The sequence below is a fragment of the Lissotriton helveticus genome, chromosome 2_1 (genome assembly GCF_964261635.1).
Source record: "Lissotriton helveticus chromosome 2_1, aLisHel1.1, whole genome shotgun sequence".
Lineage (NCBI taxonomy): Eukaryota > Metazoa > Chordata > Amphibia > Caudata > Salamandridae > Lissotriton > Lissotriton helveticus.
In genome coordinates, this window is record NC_136059.1 from 1,120,056,218 (window position 1) to 1,120,075,479 (window position 19,262).

The window sequence follows — 19,262 nt, forward strand, 5'->3', positions numbered from 1 at the left end:
ATGTATTGGTCTAGAGCAGTTTCAGTATAATCGACAATCGGGAGGTCTCTCTTGTGTCTAGTATGTACTAGGTGGGAATTCCTATGGTAGTCAGGTGGGGCTAAGAAAACTGGTGGCAGTAGGAAGGCAATGTAACAGGTTCCCTCCCAATCGAGGGGCAAACGAACATATGCGGTCTGACCACAAACAAAATAAGAATGACGTGAAGCTTTGAAAATAGATTTCCTACTGTCACTATACTTGACAATAGTAGTACAATCACTATGTCCTACATGTACGGAACCATTCTTTCGGACACATAATTCACCTTTAACTGGTAGTACTGAAATAGCAGGTAAGTCTGGAGTAGTGTCAGACTGAACATTCAGGACCATGAAATTCGAAGAATAATTACCTAAATTATAAACTTCATTTTCTAGATCTAACCCTGTTCTGTGGGGAAGACCTTGCTTGTCTGGAAAACATGTACTGTTAAGAAAAGACATATCTGTTGAGGATGACGTTAACGTGGACCATGCTCCACACGAACCATTATGTGAAAATGGATAAGGAAAGAGTGGCAGAACTCCCTTCGGTGTCTGGAAAGGGGGGAGTCGACCACACACCCAACAATTAGTGGCATTGCTGGTCTGGTGTGAATAATGTAACATGCGGATAAAAGAATTATTTCGCATAGCGAGACGATATGAGAGTTCATGAGGAGGCAGATCACTAAACGTGTGTTCTATTGTAGCATTAGCAGACTTATTTACATGAGAAACTGGAAAATACAAATAAAATGCATAACATGTGCAGGTAGTCATAAGGCTGAAAAACAATATGAAACTTAGAAAAACGATACATCGGATTGAGTTTTGACTAACTCTCTCACTATGGGGGTCTATTTTATACATGTCAGAAACCGGTCTAACCGTTTCACCTAGGGGAGGACTTAGACAATCAAACTGGCTGACTTATTTTACTAGACCTTAATTTGAGCTTATACTCCTGTTGCGGAGTTTTCTCTAACAGGGAGGGTTCAGTATCATTGTCTTTTGCGGGAAAGTCCTTAAGAATAGTACTTTGGCAGTCTTTAAGATCCTCGGAAATGTTCTTTGAAACAGGCTTTAGTCCAAAAAATCTTTTCACATGTGACAGGTGGACCCAGCCCTTCCTGCTTTCCAGCTTGACGGCAGTACGGGTGGCCAGGAGGACCTGTCGGGGTTCCTTCCAGCGAGGCTCCAGCGGACTTGAACGATCAAAATTCCGGACAAGAACCATGCATCCGGGAACGATGTCATGCGGTGCCACCTCGGTATTGTCTGGAAATGCGGCAGCAACCTGTGAACGACAAGAGTTGAGGGCAGACATCAAGGAAGCTAGGTAATCTGTCAGCATATTACTTGAAACATCTGTAATACTTCGAGGTCTAGGTGTACCCCACATGTTAGGGGGGCGGCCGAATACGACCTCATACGGGGACAGACCTGATCTGGAATGTGCGACCATGCGCATATAAAATAAAGCGACTGGCAGAGCTACTAGCCAGTCCACACCTTTCTCTTTACAAATCTTGGCAATACGGATTTTCAGGGTCTGATTATGTCTCTCTACTAGACCAGCTGCTTCAGGATGGCGTACACAATGGAACTTCCACTGGTACCCTAACAACAGGGAAATGTGTTTCATAAGCTCGGATGAGAATGGCTGGCCGTTATCAGAATATACGACTCTAGGGAGTCCATAACGGGGGAAGAATTCACGAACCAACTGTTTGGCAGTGGTCGCGGCTGTGTAATCTGGGACCGGATATGCTTCTGTCCACCTGGACAAAGCGCATACAACTACAAGGACATACTTGAAACCTCGACATCGCTCCATCTGAATATAATCCATTTGGAGGACTTCAAAAGGGTGGTCAGGGGGCTGGAATCCACCTTGTTCCACCGGGACACTTTTACCTGGATTAAACTGGCAACATATCATACAGGTACGGACTTTCTGCTTGGCTGCAGCTCGTAAATGCTTGTTGAACCAAATGTTCTGGATACTATCTAACATAGCTTTTTCTCCTAAATGTGCTGGACTATGTGCGGTATTGATAATGACTTGAACCATAGAGTCGGGGAGAAACCATGTGGCTTTACCCTTCGTTACCCATCCCTGATCTGTCTGGACCCCTCCTTGTTCGGACCATTTCTTGATTTCATCGGGAGTAGCATGTAACTGAATATCTATGACATCTTGAGTGGGGTCCTTAACTGTCATACATGTAGTCTGATCTGGAGTATGTGTCTGTGTCGGATTAACTGGAGTGTCTGGAGTCTGTGCTGTAAGCTTGGCTGTGCGATCTGCTAGATCATTACCTTGGGAAATAATGTCAGTAACTTTCGTATGTGCTTTGCACTTCATGATAGCAATAGATGTCGGTAAGTGTATGGCATCTAACAGAGCCTGAATAAGGAGACCATGCTGAATCTTGGTTCCATGAGAAGTCATGAAACCTCTCTCCTGCCAGAGCACTCCAAAGTCGTGTACAACTCCGAATGCATAACGTGAATCTGTGTAAACATTAACTTTCAGGTTCTTAGCGTGTATGCAGGCTTGTGTCAGAGCAACTAGCTCTGCTGCTTGAGCAGACAGGGTGTCAATACGGTGTGTTTCTATAACTTCAGTGTCAGTAGTCACTGCATACGCGGCTACTAGTTCTCCTGTACTTGTTCTCATACATGAACCATCCACATAAAGTGTCAGGTCGGGATCTGGTAATGGAATATCTGTCAGATCTTGTCTTGGCTTAGTCATAATGTTAACTACTTCCACACAGTCGTGTGTGGCAGGATTCGAATTAACTGACGGTAACAGTGTAGCAGGATTTAGAACGTTGCAGCGTCTGATTTCTATGTGTGGCTGGAACAGTGTCAGTTCATAACCTGTTAAACGTGCAATTGTCAAGTGCTGAGTCTGTGTTCGGTTTAAAAGAACTTCCACGGAGTGTGGAACTTGTACTGTCAAGGAGTGTCCCAATACTATGGAATCACTTTGTCTGATAGCTAGTGCTGTGGCTGCAACTGACTTGAGGCACGCAGGCAGAGCCTGGGCTACAGGATCTAGTGTGCTCGAAAAATAAGCACATGGCTTGTATTGTCCTGCTTGATCTTGTGTGAGAACAGATAATGCTGTACCTTCACGTTCAGTGACGAAAAGTGTAAAAGGCTTACTGTAGTTCGGTGTAGCTAGAACAGGAGCTTGGCATAGAGATTTCTTTAATTCATTGAAACTAAGTGTATGTTCAGATGTCCAAGGGAGGACAGTCGATACGGCTGCCTCCTGTGTCGTTAACTGTATCAGTGGCTTAGCTAGAAATGCATACTGAGGAATCCATTGTCTGCAGTAAGAAGTAAGGCCGATAAAAGCACGTACCTCCTTCTGGGTCTTGGGCTGAGGAAGACTCGCTATTAACTGGATACGGCCAGGTGTCAACTGCCTACCCCTCTTGGACAGCAAGTGGCCTAAGTAGATCACTTGCTGGACACAGAATTGAAGCTTCGAAGGGGACACCTTGTGCCCCATCTCGGCAAGGAAATACAAGACTGTAAGTGATGCTCGCTCGCAAGCACGTTCAGAACGGGCTGTGATTAGTAGATCATCGACATACTGGAGCAGGGCAGTGTCAGTTGGCATGTGAATGTTGTCTAGTTGTCTCTTACGTGCTTGACTGTAAATACTAGGACTTTCTGTGAAACCTTGAGGAGCTCGTGTGAACATATAGCTCCTTCCATTTAAACAAAATCCGAAAAGAAACTGGCTGTCTGGATGAATGGGGACACTGAAAAACGCGTTCTTGAGGTCTATGACTGTGAAAAATGAGGCTTCGGAATCAATGGCTGTCAATAGGGAAGAGATATCTGGGACAACTGGGTACTGGGGAATAATACATTTATTAAGTTCTCGAAGGTCAATCACTAATCGATATACTGGGGGTGCATTTGGATCAGTACGTTTCATGACTGGAATGATCGGAGAATTACATACATTGGAGTCAGTTTCTACAACTACTCCTTGAGCCATGAGCTCGTCAATAATTTTGGATAAGGCTGCTACAGCCTCAGGTGGCAGTCTGTACTGTCTGATTCGTGGCAGGACTACACCTGGCTTGAGAGTCACACGATGGGGTGTGATTTGCATATAACCAACATCAGTTGGACCTTGCGCCCATAGATGCTGCGGGACATTAGACAATCTCGGATCAAAATCTCGTAACACATAGTGACCCTTGAAGTCACGTAGAAACAGTCGTATTCCCTCGGGGGAACAGCAAATAACTGCACCTAATTCTTTCAGTGTTTTAATACCTAACAGATTTTCTGGACATGACTTCGTAAGTAATAGATCAGTAGTGCGGGACAATGGACCTACTTCTAGAGTAACTGGCTTAGATATCTCGTTTACAATAGGCTTTCCTGAAAATCCAAGGGAAACATTTCTAGAGCCTGAGAGCGGAGCCCCTGGAACTTCGGCGTGGCTGATGGTGGTCCTACTTGCCCCTGTATCAATCAGAAACTTTCTGTCTTTCCCTAATACTTGACTATGAACATAGGGACCCTCTTGATCTACAGGTATCTCGATGAGAGGCAAGCCTACCTCCCTCTCTAGGCTGTTTCATGAATATGGCTGATACTCTGGATACTCGGACTGTGCATACTGGTACATCTGCTGTGTAACATGCTGTGTTGCAGCAATAGGCTGCGGTGCTGGAACTGTCTGTTGTGCATTCTGTGGCTGAGAAGTCTGTGAAACTTGTTCTTGTCTAGGCGGACGTGGTCTTTCTTTAGTCTTACCAGTAGCTATATTGTGTTTCAGAACTGCACACTCGTTTATAAAATGACCTGGCTGTTTACAATAATTGCAGGTCCCTTTAACGGGAACTGCAGGATGACTTGCTTGATTCGTACCCCTCTTCTGACTGTCTTGAGGAACAGATTGTGCAACTAGTACTTTCATTTTCGTGTCTTTCATACGTTTTCTTTCATGATCTTGCTCTTCTCTGATTCTATTCTGGTGGTACTGGAGCATCTGTAACATCTGGGACGGAGTATTAGCTTGCCAGGTACTTTCGACTTTCAAAACTCGATTCTTTACTTGGGGACTTGAATTCTCGACTAATTTAGTAACAAAAAGATGAGGGTATGACTCGCTACTCGTTTTCAATCCACTGTTTATAATAAAACACTTTTCAAATCTAGAATAAAAATCACTAGTGTCTTCGTCTTGTTTCTGTTTACAGGCTGAGATTGCATCCCAGTCTTCCTTTTTAGTGGTTAATAATCTAGGCAAAACTTGTATTAATAGTTCTGGTAATTCTTTACATTTCTCTCCTAGACCGGTACCTGGTACTCGTATCTTATCTTCAGCTTCGAGAACTGCCCAATCGATCTTTTTCTCTCCCACCTCCCAATCTTTTTCCTTGAGTTTTTCATATACCCCTGCGGGCAACAGGACCTTTAACATTTTAATTATATCTGGATACGTGTATTCTCCCATACGGAGCATGTCTTTTAATTCTCGGTGGAACCCTGCTGGATCTTTGTCGTGACAAGGAATTAATTTCTTCATCTCTAAGAGTTCCATCTTTGTAATCGGGGTGTAAACAAACACTCGTTGCATTTCACCATCCGTTGTCCTAACTGGGTGTACTTCTCGTAACGGGTTCTGTCTATCTATGTAAAAGGGTTTACTTTCTGGGGGTGAGACATGAACAAAATGCGGGTTCAAGAACATACTATATTTGTGGCGCTGTTCTAGAATAACACTAATTAAATCGGTACCTAGACCTTTCCATCTATACTGGAGTAACTCGTTCAGGACATCGTGTAACGGACCTGGATCAGAATGTTGACCCTCATACAGAGTAATGAGGTGCTGGATCATATACATACCCACCAGTCGCTGCTCGGTTGGGGGCAATTTCAGAAACATTTGTGCCACTATTTCGTCTGGGAAAGTGGTAGAATCAGTAATCCATCGGACTGCTGATCGGACTAGTTCTTGTTCATGCATAGTACTTAACTCACTATAACCGATTCGTGACTTCAAAATGTGATCGGTAGCTTGAAATACTTGTTCTAGAGAACCTTGTTCTGGTGCTGGATGATGAAAAACTGACTTGTGTTCTAGACGTAAGTGGCGGTCTGAAAATCTAGATTTTCCTACATACGCTATTCTGGCGGGATTCTCGTCCTCTACCTCTTCAGTAGAAGAGTCATTTTCTTTCTCGCTTACTTGTGCTTCTTTGCGTTTCTCGTGTAACTTTATTATTTCTTTACGGATTTTCTTGTACATACTCTCTATACTACTGATGGTTCTGTGTTTACCCTCGGCTATATTATCACTCCACCTTGTCAGGATTCTCATTTCGGCTGGATCTTTAGTCGGAGAATCTTGTTCTCTTATTAAACAATTAATCAGAAACTTTAATAACATGAGCTGGATCTCGGCTTTCCTTTGAGACATGGCTTCGCCAATACTTTCTGGATCATTCCCTGTACGGATGAAACGATATATTCTGTCTAGATCTCCTTTCATGTCAGGTAGGGTGTCCAAATACCCGGTCACCCGTCTTACACGGATGGAATATATTACTGTACTATCATCACCTGCAACCGGATCATAGCGGCATTCAGTAAGAGCTCGTCGGATATCTGCAACGGACTTAAATTTGGGCGTACGTTGTAACGCACATTCATGTAACTCGGCCAACGTTCTACGTTGGTGTGGTGGCGGGGTACCAGGAGGACCTCCTCCTGCGGCCCCTAAACTGGAATCGTCGACTGATACTCGTCGTACCGGTGCGGTGGGAAATTGTAATGTAGGCTGGATCGGGGGTACCGTAGCAGGTACTCCGGTGACTGGAGGAGCAGGATTTACATTATTTACAGGAGCTGGCGGAACAGGATTTGCATATTCTGGGACTGTGTCGTCCAAATAGGACGAGATGAAAATATCAGCTGCGGTCGGTTTGTGACGTAGCTTAGTCGGAACTAATGGTGGCGGAAAATTACTGGATGCCTCCGGGGTCGCTTTTGGCAAGCCCTCGGCAAGAAGAGGATACATACCCTTAATAAGGGCATGCCTCTGTCTGTCTGACGGTTCGGTTTTGACTCGTTCACCTATCTCGATTAATTCCCTTTCTTGGGCTCGTTGTAAGGATTCTCTACTTAATTCTGACTTTCTGATTTCTTTTTCGGTTCTTTTATGAGATTCTTTGCGCCATAACTCGATGGCATCTTTCTGTGACTGTCTGGCTTTCTTTTTCCATAATGCTTCTTCTACTCGCATGATGCACTCGGCATCCCATGTGCCTGATACAGGCCATCTATACTTTTCCTCTAACTGTTTGGTATACTCTACCCATAAATCTAGATATAATATGGCACTTATGCCATGCTTTTGATACATAAAATGACCTGGACTGTCCCTAGGCGGGACAGGAACTGCTGCTTCTAGCAGACCTTTTCTGGTTTTTAACTGACGTAGTTTAGAAAATAAGGGCATGACTGAACTGTAACCTAGACACAATACGCAATTACAATACACAATGAACACGATAAATACTCCACATTCATACCACGACATTACAATACATGAAAAACATTTAAAATAACAGTTCGAACAGAATACTACCTGGAATACTGGAAACAGAATACATGAATTTTCTCGAGAAACAGAACTGACTAGAACAGAAACTAGATGTACTGCTAAAACAGTACGAAACTCACCGGTCTCATAAAGAGACACGTTAGGACCCGCATCCACCAAAGTGGACACTTCGTTTTGGGTCTGTGTACCACCAACCCACGGACCAGAGTCAATTTAGATTGACCCTGTCTAGATACTACCCCAGCAATGGTACTCACCGGGCAGCAAGAACGGAAGGCCTCGGACTGGACTGGACTGCTTCGACGCCGGACGGACGAACTTCGGACTTCTGTTACGGGTGGGCCTCCGGATACCTCGGACCTTGGACTCTCGGCTTGGGCTCTGGTCGGGACTCGCCGCGTTCCTCCACCGCCTCGTCTGGATGCTGGACCGCCACCTCCGTCTCCTCCGTGGGCCTGAGGGATACTTGAAGCAGAAATATCTGCCGGTGCGCAGAAGAGTTCCGTCACGGCTGCAGAGGGTCAGGGGGCCGGCGTGGCTTCGCCGGCGCGTGGGGAAAGGGCAAGTCCCTGTTCGGGCGCCATTATGTGGTATATAAATAAATAATACCGGATCTAGGTTTTACTGGACATAGTAATAACAGATAGCTCAATAAATAAGAGTCAAGATTCGAGGTAGTAGGAGTTTGCAGGTTTAATACAGCATAAAGGACAGGAACAGGACAACCTGCACAGGAATAGGATGACAGGGCCCGGCAGCTGCCGGGGCTGGATATGGGATGAGCGCGCTAACTTTAATAACAGTACACAAGCATATATACTAAAACAGTTGCATTACAGCGAATACAATAGGCGGAGCAGTGGGTGTGGTCAATAGCAGTCGCGAAAGATAAGAGTGAAAGTGGGTGTAACAAGAGGCGTGTACATAGACGTGTGATGTAAACGTAACAGAATATGTCATAAATGGGGCGGAAACATGGAGGGGGCTACCTGAGGAGCCGGGACCTCTAACCTAATGGTGCGCGCAAACTGACAATGACGTGTTACTAGGAGAAGCTGGGGGCTATGAACTCTGTGCTAGGAGCAGAGACTGAAGTCTGGAGAGTCAGGGCGACATGTACCTAAACCCTATCTAGTATCTAATGTTTAGAGGACATGTTGATATAAACTAAGAGTCAGGAGGGGAGAGGCTAACAGACTCTAAGACTGGAGCATGCATTATTCTACATGTAGTGCGTGATAAAGAATATTAAATGACCATTAATACAGTATTTCTCTTACATGGAGACGTAAAGGCTAGACAATGACGGAAACTATTGATGCGATTCAGTAGCTTAGGAATGCAGAGAAGGAGGGCTGGACTGATAACTAGAATCATAACATACTCTTGGCAGACTCAGAGGCAGAGCCAGGCCGAGCCGGGCACTGCGAGGCAGGAAGTAAGTGAAGGGTCGAGGATACAGGTGGGGGCTGTATCGCTCCTCAGCGAGGGTTCAGGAGACAGGAGCTGAATCTGATGTCCAGGCCCTTTTGAGGCCTAGAAACGGGGACTTTACAATGAAATAACGTGCACACTGAGAAACGTGGCAACGTAACTTTACATAGGCCTAATATTCGTAGTATTCACGAGAACTGGAAACTGGCATACTAGAGATGGACACAACTATAATTGCATCTTAAATCGAACAGGGGGAATACATATGCATATTAATCATGCACACATAACATAAGAGACACAGAACATGGCAAAATTTACTTTTCCACACTGGTCATCATTTGTTGGGTTTCAATTGCTAATCTGTGTTCGGTTTGGCGTGTGTGGAACCCCGGCCCAGTTCTCCAACATAGCCCTGGCCATAAGGACATATCTGTAAGTATATAACATTGTGTTTTATGATTCGTCATCACATGCAGGTGTATCTTGTACACATTATGGACAAAAGTGTCTGTTACAATAGCACTGTCACAGGCCATACATTGAACACATCTCAAGTTTCCTTCAATTGGGTTACTGCCATCAGCGGATTTTTGTACAAAATTCACTTTTTTTTAACCATGTTCTTACAAGTGTGCCCTTCAAGTTCTTATCCCGGCGATGGGCAAATACTGGTTTAGCGATCTTAGTGGGATTACCTGGATTAGGCTTTAAAACATGCCAGTTTGAGTTTATCGCTTGGCATACTTGTTCATTCATCACTGAATGTCTAGTAACACAGACCAGTTTAGGATTGTTTTTTGCTTTCTCATGCCATAGGAGATGGTCTTTTTCGTAAAATCTTGCCGACTTTACCGCGTCTCTGACAAGCCTTCTGGGGTAACCCCTCTTGAGAAACGTTTTGAGCATAGTGATGGCCTTCTCATCATAATCATTCAGATTCAGTTGCGCCTCAGTCTGAGGAATTGCCCTGTTTTTGATTCCTCGGATGGTAGTTGTTAGAGTGTAGCAGAGTACTGTGAGCTGTAGGTTTCCCAAACAAGTCTACTTCCATTTTTCCATTGTTGTGTTTGATTCATATGTCTAAGACTCTACTTTTTGTCTGCTTATATTGGCCATAAATATTAGGTTATGATCACATAGGTTAATCCATTCAAGAAACTCCCTAAGAGTTTCTTCTTCCCCTTCCCAAATAAAGAAGATGTTGTCTTTGTACCGGGACCACAATAGCACCGATTCATAAAAGGGGGGCAAGTTCATTGTGGATAAATTGGTCTTCAGAATGGCCCATGAAGATGTTGGCTATACTGGGTGCACAAGAAGCACCCATACTGACTCCTTTCTGTGGAGGAACAGGTCCCCCCCAAATTCAGATGTGTTTTCTGTCAGGAAAAGTTTTTAGACATTCAAGAATGAATGTTCTGGGGGCTTCTCTCAGGTGTTTCGGTATAAATTTGTCAACCGTGATGATAGCCATCTCTTTTGGTATGTTACTGTAAGGTGCCTCTATGTCTAGTGTCTCTAGAATCTGGTTATGCTTGTTAAATCTCAAGGTTTCTGCCGATGTGATCATGTGTCTAGTGTCCTTGATATGTCATTTAATTCAAGGTATTGCAGGGCATAGGAATGTATCCACATATTTGGAAAAAGGTTCAGTGACTGACCCTATGGTGGTAACAATGGGTCGCAAGAGGTGGGGGGGGGGCTGCTGGTTCTTATGAATATTAGGCACCCCCGAGATTCTTGCCACCTGAAGATAGGTGACATTTAAAATGAAAACAGTTCGATGTAAATGACTCCCTCTTTTAAGGCTTGGGTTGTGAACCGCTCTATTTTTTTGGGTACTGTCTTTGGGGGATAACTTGTTATGCTCGTATAGTGTTCACTATTGCTAAGAATGGCTTTCATCTTAGTGATGTAATTTTCAGTGTCCATAAGTGCATTCCCACCTTCTTTGTCACTGTCTTTGACCGTGACTTCCTTATTTTGTGAGAGAGTTGTAAAGGCTATGTATTAATCTTTTCCTAGATTCCATGAAACTTTAGGGATGAATCTCGGATATTCCCTAAGTTTGTTTAATACTGCTCTTTCAAAAATGGCTACTTCCGGGCCTAGTTGAAGAGATGGGATGAAAGTGGATGGCACAGACAGCCCTGAATCATTACATAGTCTGTTGTCTGGTCTATCTTCATTTATTTATTTATTTGTATTCTTGTATAGCGCTGGACATCAACCCTCGGAAGAGTATCTCCACGCTTACGCTTTACCAAGAAGCTAAGACCTGGTACTAGACGGTAGAGTGGAGGGGGGAGAATCCTAACTGGAGACGAATAAGAAAGTTTTCAAAGACTTCTTGAAGGATTGAAAATTGGCAGTATTTTTGAGAGCCAGGGGCAATGAGTTCCATAGGATAGGGCCTTTGTAGGACAGGGCTCGCCCTCCCTGCCTAGCTTTTTTTATCCTTGGAACCTGAAGTTGTTGCAGACTGCTGGAGCGCAAGGTACGACTGGGTTTGTAGGGCTTAAATATTTCTTCTAAATATCTAGGTCCATTGCCAAACAGACATCTGTGAATAGTGCAGCAGATTTTAAATTTTACACGCTGTCTAATTGGCAGCCAGTGGAGTTTTGTCAAAAGGGGGAGTGAGGCAGACCTTGGCTGGGCGTTGAGAACTAGTCTCGCAGCAGTGTTCTGGACCACCTGTAGTCTCTGCAGTTGTTCCTCATTGGCAGAGATCAGCAGGCCATTACAGTAATCCAGTCTACTTATGACCAAGGCCTGGACGAGAGTCTTCCTATAGGGATCTGATAGGAATGGGAAGACACGTCGCAGCAGTCCGATGGCCCGGAAGCAGGAACCTGGTACTTGATTTGTGTGCTCTTTGAACAGAAGTGTTTTGTCTAGACGCACACCAAGATTTTTAACAGTCTGTTTGGGGCTTGGTGTTGGTCCTAAATCCGGGGGCCACCAATCCGGGGACCATAAAAGTGTGGCTTCCCCAAACAGCATTACTTCAGTCTTGCCTACATTACACTGGAGGCGATTAATGGCCATCCAGTTAGATATTGCTCTCATTCCGTCCGCAAAAGATTTTTGTATTGCGGGCGTTAGGGCTTTAAAAGGGAACAAAAGCTGAGTGTGGTCAGCGTACGACACAGGGTTGAACCCATGAGATCTTACTATATCCGCCAAGGGGGCCACATACACGTTGAAAAGTGTGGGGCTTAGGCATGAGCCCTGTGGCACTCGCTTGGTGAGCTCCCTTGAGATAGAATGATGGCAGCCCAATCTGACCTCTTGCTGACGATCCGAAATAAAGCTTTCCAACCAGGAGAGAGCCACACCCTCTATTCCCCTCTCCCTCAGACGACCGAGAAGTATCTCATGAGACACAGTGTCGAAGGCAGCGGATAGATCTAACAGCACTAGAATCATTGAATCTCCTCCATCCAGTGACATCTTGATGTTATCTGTCACTGAGAGGAGGGCAGATTCTGTGCTGTGATTGGGCCTAAATCTAGATTGTGAAAAATCTAGGCCCCCCGCTGCCTCGATATATTTGGACAAGTGAGTGTTAACGTGTCTCTCGGTCAACTTGCTGAGGAAGGGTAAGAGGGAAATAGGTCGGAGTTTGGAGAGGTCGGTCCGTGGACTTGCTGCGTTCTTTCGGATTGGGTTCACTACTGCTTTTTTCCATTCTGTAGGCACAGATCCTTCCCTAAGTGAATGGTTGATCAGTGTTTGAATATGGGGCTTAAACAGATTTTGTAGGGAGGCAGTAATTTTAGCTGATAGAAAATCATCTGGGGAACCAGATTTTATATGGCTCATGAGGGAAGTGAGGTCTGAGTCATTTACTGCTGGGAATATCGCAAGTGTAGTTTTACTCCAGGTAGACAGGATGGGAGGAGGGGGAGAATTATTACTGTTTTGGTTGGAAACCTGTAGAATTTTGTCGTAAATCAAGTTGATTTTATTTTCGAAGAACAAGGAGATTTCGTCGCATAATTGTTGGGAAAAGTCACCAGGGCTTTCGCATGCGGTAGGTTTTACAAACTCCTGAAGAATTTTAAATAATTCCTTAGATCGATTACCCGCTTCAGAAAGTTGATGAGAGAGGCTATTCTTCCGGGCATGTTTGATGTTTTGATAATATTTAGTCTGGGCCTCATGATGTGCTTTCTTGTTCTCTTCGGTTCGCGTTTTTCTCCACTTCTTTTCTATCCTCCTACATTTTAGTTTTTCTGTTCTAAGCTCCTCAGTATACCATATTTCCTGTTTGGTGGCAGGATATTGTTTGTGAAGCTTTAGAGGTGCTATTTTGTCAATTGCTTCTTTCAGAGAGTTGTTAAGTTTGGTCAAAGCGGTCTCTATACTATCTGTCTCTGTGGGAATGGGCTGCTTCCATTCCTTTTGCAATTCCTCTACGGTGACTTTATGCCACTGTCGGCGCCAGACAGGTGGAAGGGAACTCTTATGAGAGGGCTTATCCACTTTAGATATTGAAAATTCCATGATGAAGTGGTCGGACCAGATTATTTGCACCGGAGAAAAACATTGTACTTCGGGGAAATTGGTGAATAACAGGTCAAGAAGATGACCTCCTATATGGGTGGGTTCATGGTATGCAGAGACAGACCGAGGGAGGATAATTCAGAAACCAGGGAGATTGTTTCCGGGAGTGCAGGATTATCGACGTGAACGTTAAAATCGCCAAGAAGGAGAAAATCTTCATTTGCTTTAAAATGTGGGGCCAAGAGTTCCAGTAGTGCAAGGGAGAAGACTGTATAGGGCCCTGGGGGCGATAGACTAAGGCTCCTTTCCAGAATCTATTTGTAGCATAATGTATTTTAAAAATTATTATCTCAAGGAGAGGGCTGTGCTTCTGTTCTAATATTGTGATCTTCAGATGCTCTTTAAGCATGATGGCTAGGCCACCACCTGTTTTCTCTGGGCGGTCAAAATGGACAAACTTATAACCAAGAGGAACCCCCACGGCAATAGCAGGGACCGTATGAGGTTTCAACCAAGTTTCCGTTAGGAAACATAGGTCGGGTTGTGTGGTATGTATTAGGTCCCATACTTCTAACTGATGTCTAGGTAGGGAGCGAACATTTAAAAGAAGGCACTTTATCGCCTTTGTCCCTTCAGATGGAGTTAGTTTCCTTTTATTGAGCATCTCGGTGTTGGATTTTGTGTAAGAGGCTTGAAACTTGCAATAAATGCAATTTATTCATCCACAAAGAACATTTTAATCTAACTTTCCTGAAGAACAAGACAATATCTTGAAACCATTCGAAGTTATTGACATTCGCATGGGGGACATGAGACTAACCTTTGGCTAACAGAGAGTTAGTGGCCTAATCTATTGTTGTGCTGGAGAGATTGCAAATTGGAATTTAATTTACTGTCTCCAGTACTGCCCATTTCTGGTTTCCATGTACTGGTGTCTGTTGTTTAATGGCTGATAGTTCACCCTGTATCTTTGCTGTAACCTTGTTCTGCAAGGTCCTCTTCTACACCCTCGACAGGCTAAAAAAGAAGCACTAGTGCCTGATGCTTGTTCGTTGGGTAACCTCCTGTCTGAGTCTTCAAACTGATGGGAACTGCCCTCATTCTCAGATTTAGAGGAGTACGAGAAAGCAAGGACTCTCTTAGTGTTCCAAATCTGCCTTTATGGGTCTCCCTCTTGGTACTGGTTTTGAGTGTAGTATGGTGTACACCCTTTCCTTTGTAAAATATCTGATATCCTGTTTCAACTTCCCATCTTTTTTAATCAGATATTCATTAAAAAAGGCCAATTCACTGATAATATCCTCCAGTTTCTTTTTTTGTTCTTCCAGGGCATTTGATTTCAATTTTTCTTCCATCTCCAACATCTCGTTCACCAGGGCCAAAAACATTTCCCTCGCTGTTTCCATTATGATCATCATCCAATCTCTAGAGCAACGATTGCTGATCAGAGACCATTTTTCTAAGAACTTGAGGATCTGGACGAAAAGCCTGGGTACATTCCATCCCCATTGGCCATGTGATGCCTGCTCTTAGATACTGTAACATAAACTCCCCTTGGGATTTAATCTGTATCTCGGAGTTATAATAATCAAAGTCTTGTAAGATGATGCCTCCACCTTTATCCGCCAGCTTGATGACAATTTAGTTACCTTGTCTTAGATGATGTAGCGCTTTCCTTTCTGCTAAAGAAACATTAACTAAAGTGAACTTGTTTAACTTCTTTTAGGAACCAATTTTTCAAAGGTGAGGAGGTCAGGAGGCATACCCACACTGGGGGGGGTAGAGGGGCTGGGGGGGAGTGGAGGGAGGTCTTAGCCTTGTTGCCGAATTTTCAGTAGTCATATTTATTAGAAAAGACGTAATTCAGACAGATTTTACGGAAAAACTTCGAGCTCCAAAAGTCTTTTCTGTTATAATGAAGGAAAGACCCCTGCTCAAAAGGGATATCTGTTGATGACAAAATGTTAGGATAAGTCAAAGATAGGTATGGGCTGATCGTCGGTGTTTATAAATGTACAAAGAGTATGCAGTTTCGGAAAGCATGTAATGGGAGATACCGTTGGTATCACATCCATACCAAAAAAGGTCAGAGGAATATCCAGGAGCAAGAGCCCTTGCCCACCCAGTTGGGTGGCATTCTTCATCATCGGGCAGCTCTTGGGCTGCAATGCCAAATGGGTCCCTCGAGAGGGCTCTTTGCCAGAGATCTTTTTATATGTTTTTGCCGCGGTGTGCTTAAGGTGATGGCGTAGAATGTGTAGATTAGAAAAAAGAAGTGAGAAAGTATAAAAATGACTAAGGGACACCTTATGACTATATTATTATGATGGTGGTGGTGGATCCTGTCATATCGAAAAACAAAGTGAAACTACGAAGGAAATAATGTTCCTTCGTATCTCAAGGGATCAATTTAAATGGAGGTCAACATGTTTCTTGCCAACAAAATAGTCACGGATGATCTAAGGCAAGTCGTCAGGACCATTCAAAACCCCTAATCTACACGGGATCTGGAAAGTGGTCCAAATTAGTCAAGTGCCCAATCCGAAAACTACCCATAAAGTGTGGTTAAACCAATACCTTATGTAAGCTAGTTAAATGAGGATAAGTCTGTACAAATATACAGTAACAGTATACCCCTGCACCCATATGGATCAGCAGCCAACCCTATCTCCCCCCACTCAGCGCCCTGAGACCCTTGTGGGTGAGTAGCAGCGCTATTATAAACCCCTGATTGATTACGTATACCCACATGGTAGTGTGGGAGCATATTAACTGGTGCAGCACTCTGAAGTGAAGTCTTACCTGAAATGCCAGCAGTGGACAAAACATACATCGGACATGTGACATAAAATGACAATCTCCTCTGAGAGAGCATCTGGACCTAGAAGCTCTTTTTCCAGTTCCTCAATTATTCTTAGTTCCTCTTTGGCATGCTCAAGGACAGTCTCTGTCCCTAGCATCCAATGGCAGGAACTCGTGGTCGCAATATGACTGATTCCACCCCCTTTTAGGGAAGATCATGCCGTTTATATGGCAAATCCCTAAATCCCTCCCTCCCTTTTTTATTCACACTCTCCTCTCTCCTGTCACATCTAGCACTTTTATAGAAAGTTTCTGAATTGTTATATAAGCAACCAATATGACATTACATTTCCTTTGTTCTGTGCAATTGTGACTAAATGTGAGATGTATCTGGACGCCTATAGGTGTGCCGACAGGGTGCATGCGTGTTTGGTATTTGCGCATGCATGTTTGTAGGAATTTTGGTTTGTGCCTGGATGTCTATAAATGTTTTGTTCTGTTTCCATATTTTTAGATATGCACTCAATTTGACAGTCTTTCATTTAAAATTTATTGCTGTGCATTTCTGGTGTTACTAATACCTATTTTAAGCATATTAAAATTATCATCCACAGAAGGATGAAAGACTGACTTGGCTTTGTCAGAGATTCAAACCAATGATCTAGAGTTTACAGCAGTCTTGAGGAGCTTTAGTAAATACCTCTTTACAGAAAAGTAATAAAGGCATGATACTGGTTACAGTAGGGGGATAATGATCTAACATTATATTAACATTTACAAAGTCCAGGTACAGACTGTTTGCCATTGCCTATGTCCTCAGTGAGACTAGGGTAAAGCAGACCCATTCCAGCCTTTTTGAATATCTTGACTTTTGGTACCCATTAATATTTAACCAGCTTCATCCCACGCCCTCACAATGCCTTTTATGTTGCTGTGGCTCTGACCCCTGACTCCACACCTGTTGGGACATCAATCTAGGTCTATTAATATGGCCAGGGGACAAGATACAGTGAAAAGATGCCTATGTTTGAAATAATCTCCCTCCAGTCTCATCCAATGAGAGCACTGCAGTCTGGATTCAGTGAGTGATTAATGCCGAACCAGGTTGTCCATTTCTAAAGGTCATCTTCATTGTGCTCTTTATAGGGATCATCTGAAGTATTGCTTAAAAGGACCTCGAATTGTGCTTGGAGGGATGGTGAAAATAAATAATTGGGAAATGCTATGTGTATGGTGAATAAATGTTAAATGGATTGATGTTTTATGGTGGAAAGTGATGGGATAAATTGTGAAGAGCCACCTGAAATAGTATATGAGCCAACAATGTGAGAGCTTTGCCTCCATGCACACAGGCTCCTGGGAGCACAAAGCTCCCTCTGCTCACTGTGACTGTAGTAACCATTTTGTTTTGTAATATCTATTTGCTTACAGTGAAGGGCTGTTTAAACCAAATCTCATGGTACCCTTTGGAAAATGGAGATGCATTTAGGTTGACCAGATGTCTCAGATTTGTCAGGAAAGTATATTTCTTCAGTTGTCTGAGCATCCTGACATTTTTCACTAAATTAAAAACTTGTTGCTGTTTTGTGAGGTCGAGTGAACCCAAGCATGATATATAAAATGTTACTCATACCTCGGTTGGGCCAGATCTCCTATTCAGCAACGCACAAAGACTGGAATAACTCTACCACAGCCCTTCCAAGGTTCCCTGATCTGAGTGTGATCACTGATCCAGTCGAGATTTTTCTTTGCATTCCCAGATGTCTAATCTTGCTTATACCATTATAAAAGCAGGACTATTACTTCAAGAATCAAATTAGTCTGGAGTCATGCATGGTCCTGGGAATCCAGTTAGTTATGCTGCCAGCAGAACTGCTGCCTTATTTCACCATTGTTCCAAGAGCAGGTGTAAAAGCTGAGCCTATCAAATGTCTTGTGCCTTATTAAGTAATTCCAATGCAACAATGTTTTTGTATTGTGCCATGTTAACAGAGTGTAACACTGCAGATACACATGGCTAAATGAGAGCACACAGCAGAGACTATACAACCACAAACTTAGCAGATCCCTTGGCTCAGGTGCACTTAACAACCCCAAATGTCTTTGCTGAGATGGCCAATTTTAAAGTGCAGCTAAACAGTGGCATTTAATTTTTACTGGTTGATTACCACAAAGCCAAGTGTATTACTATGAAAAAACATACTGCATGTCTTGGTTCTTTGTTTTGAAGACCTGGTCATCGTACAATTAGCAGATATAAAATGTAGATTTGAACTGAAGGCTAAATCTCATTGAATTGAAAGTCATTCTAATTTTAGCAGGTGAAATCTCAAAACTGCAGCAACTTTTGAACTGAAGGCTAAATCTCATTGAATTGAAAGTCATTTCAATTTCAGCAGGTGAAATCTCAAAACTACAGCAACTTTTAACTAACCTAATGAACTAATGTGGTCCAGCTAATATCACAGGAATATATATTGATACACTTACATTGCTCTGTGCACCACATAATAGCTTCTGAGTGTTTTCAAGATAGTGCTAGTTTAACAAACAGCAAAGTAAGCCATAGTGGGGCTGGACTTGGTTAAACAACTCAGTGGCACTACCTGCCACTACTCGTTGTAGCGTTGTAAAAGTAGGGGTGGGCGATTAATTGAAAGCTCTAACCAGACTTGAGCCAGATGCCTAAAGGCTTAGCTCGAGGTCCTCTTGGACCCTCGATACTGCAACAAGTCTATCTTTCATGTGGCTTCTGCCTGCCAGCCATACCTTAACTTCATGTACCAAGAATTGAAGAGAAAGCTTTAACTGTTGAAGTGAAATAAGAGAGAGAAAGAGATACCCATCTGGTGGTTGAATTGCTCACTATGAAA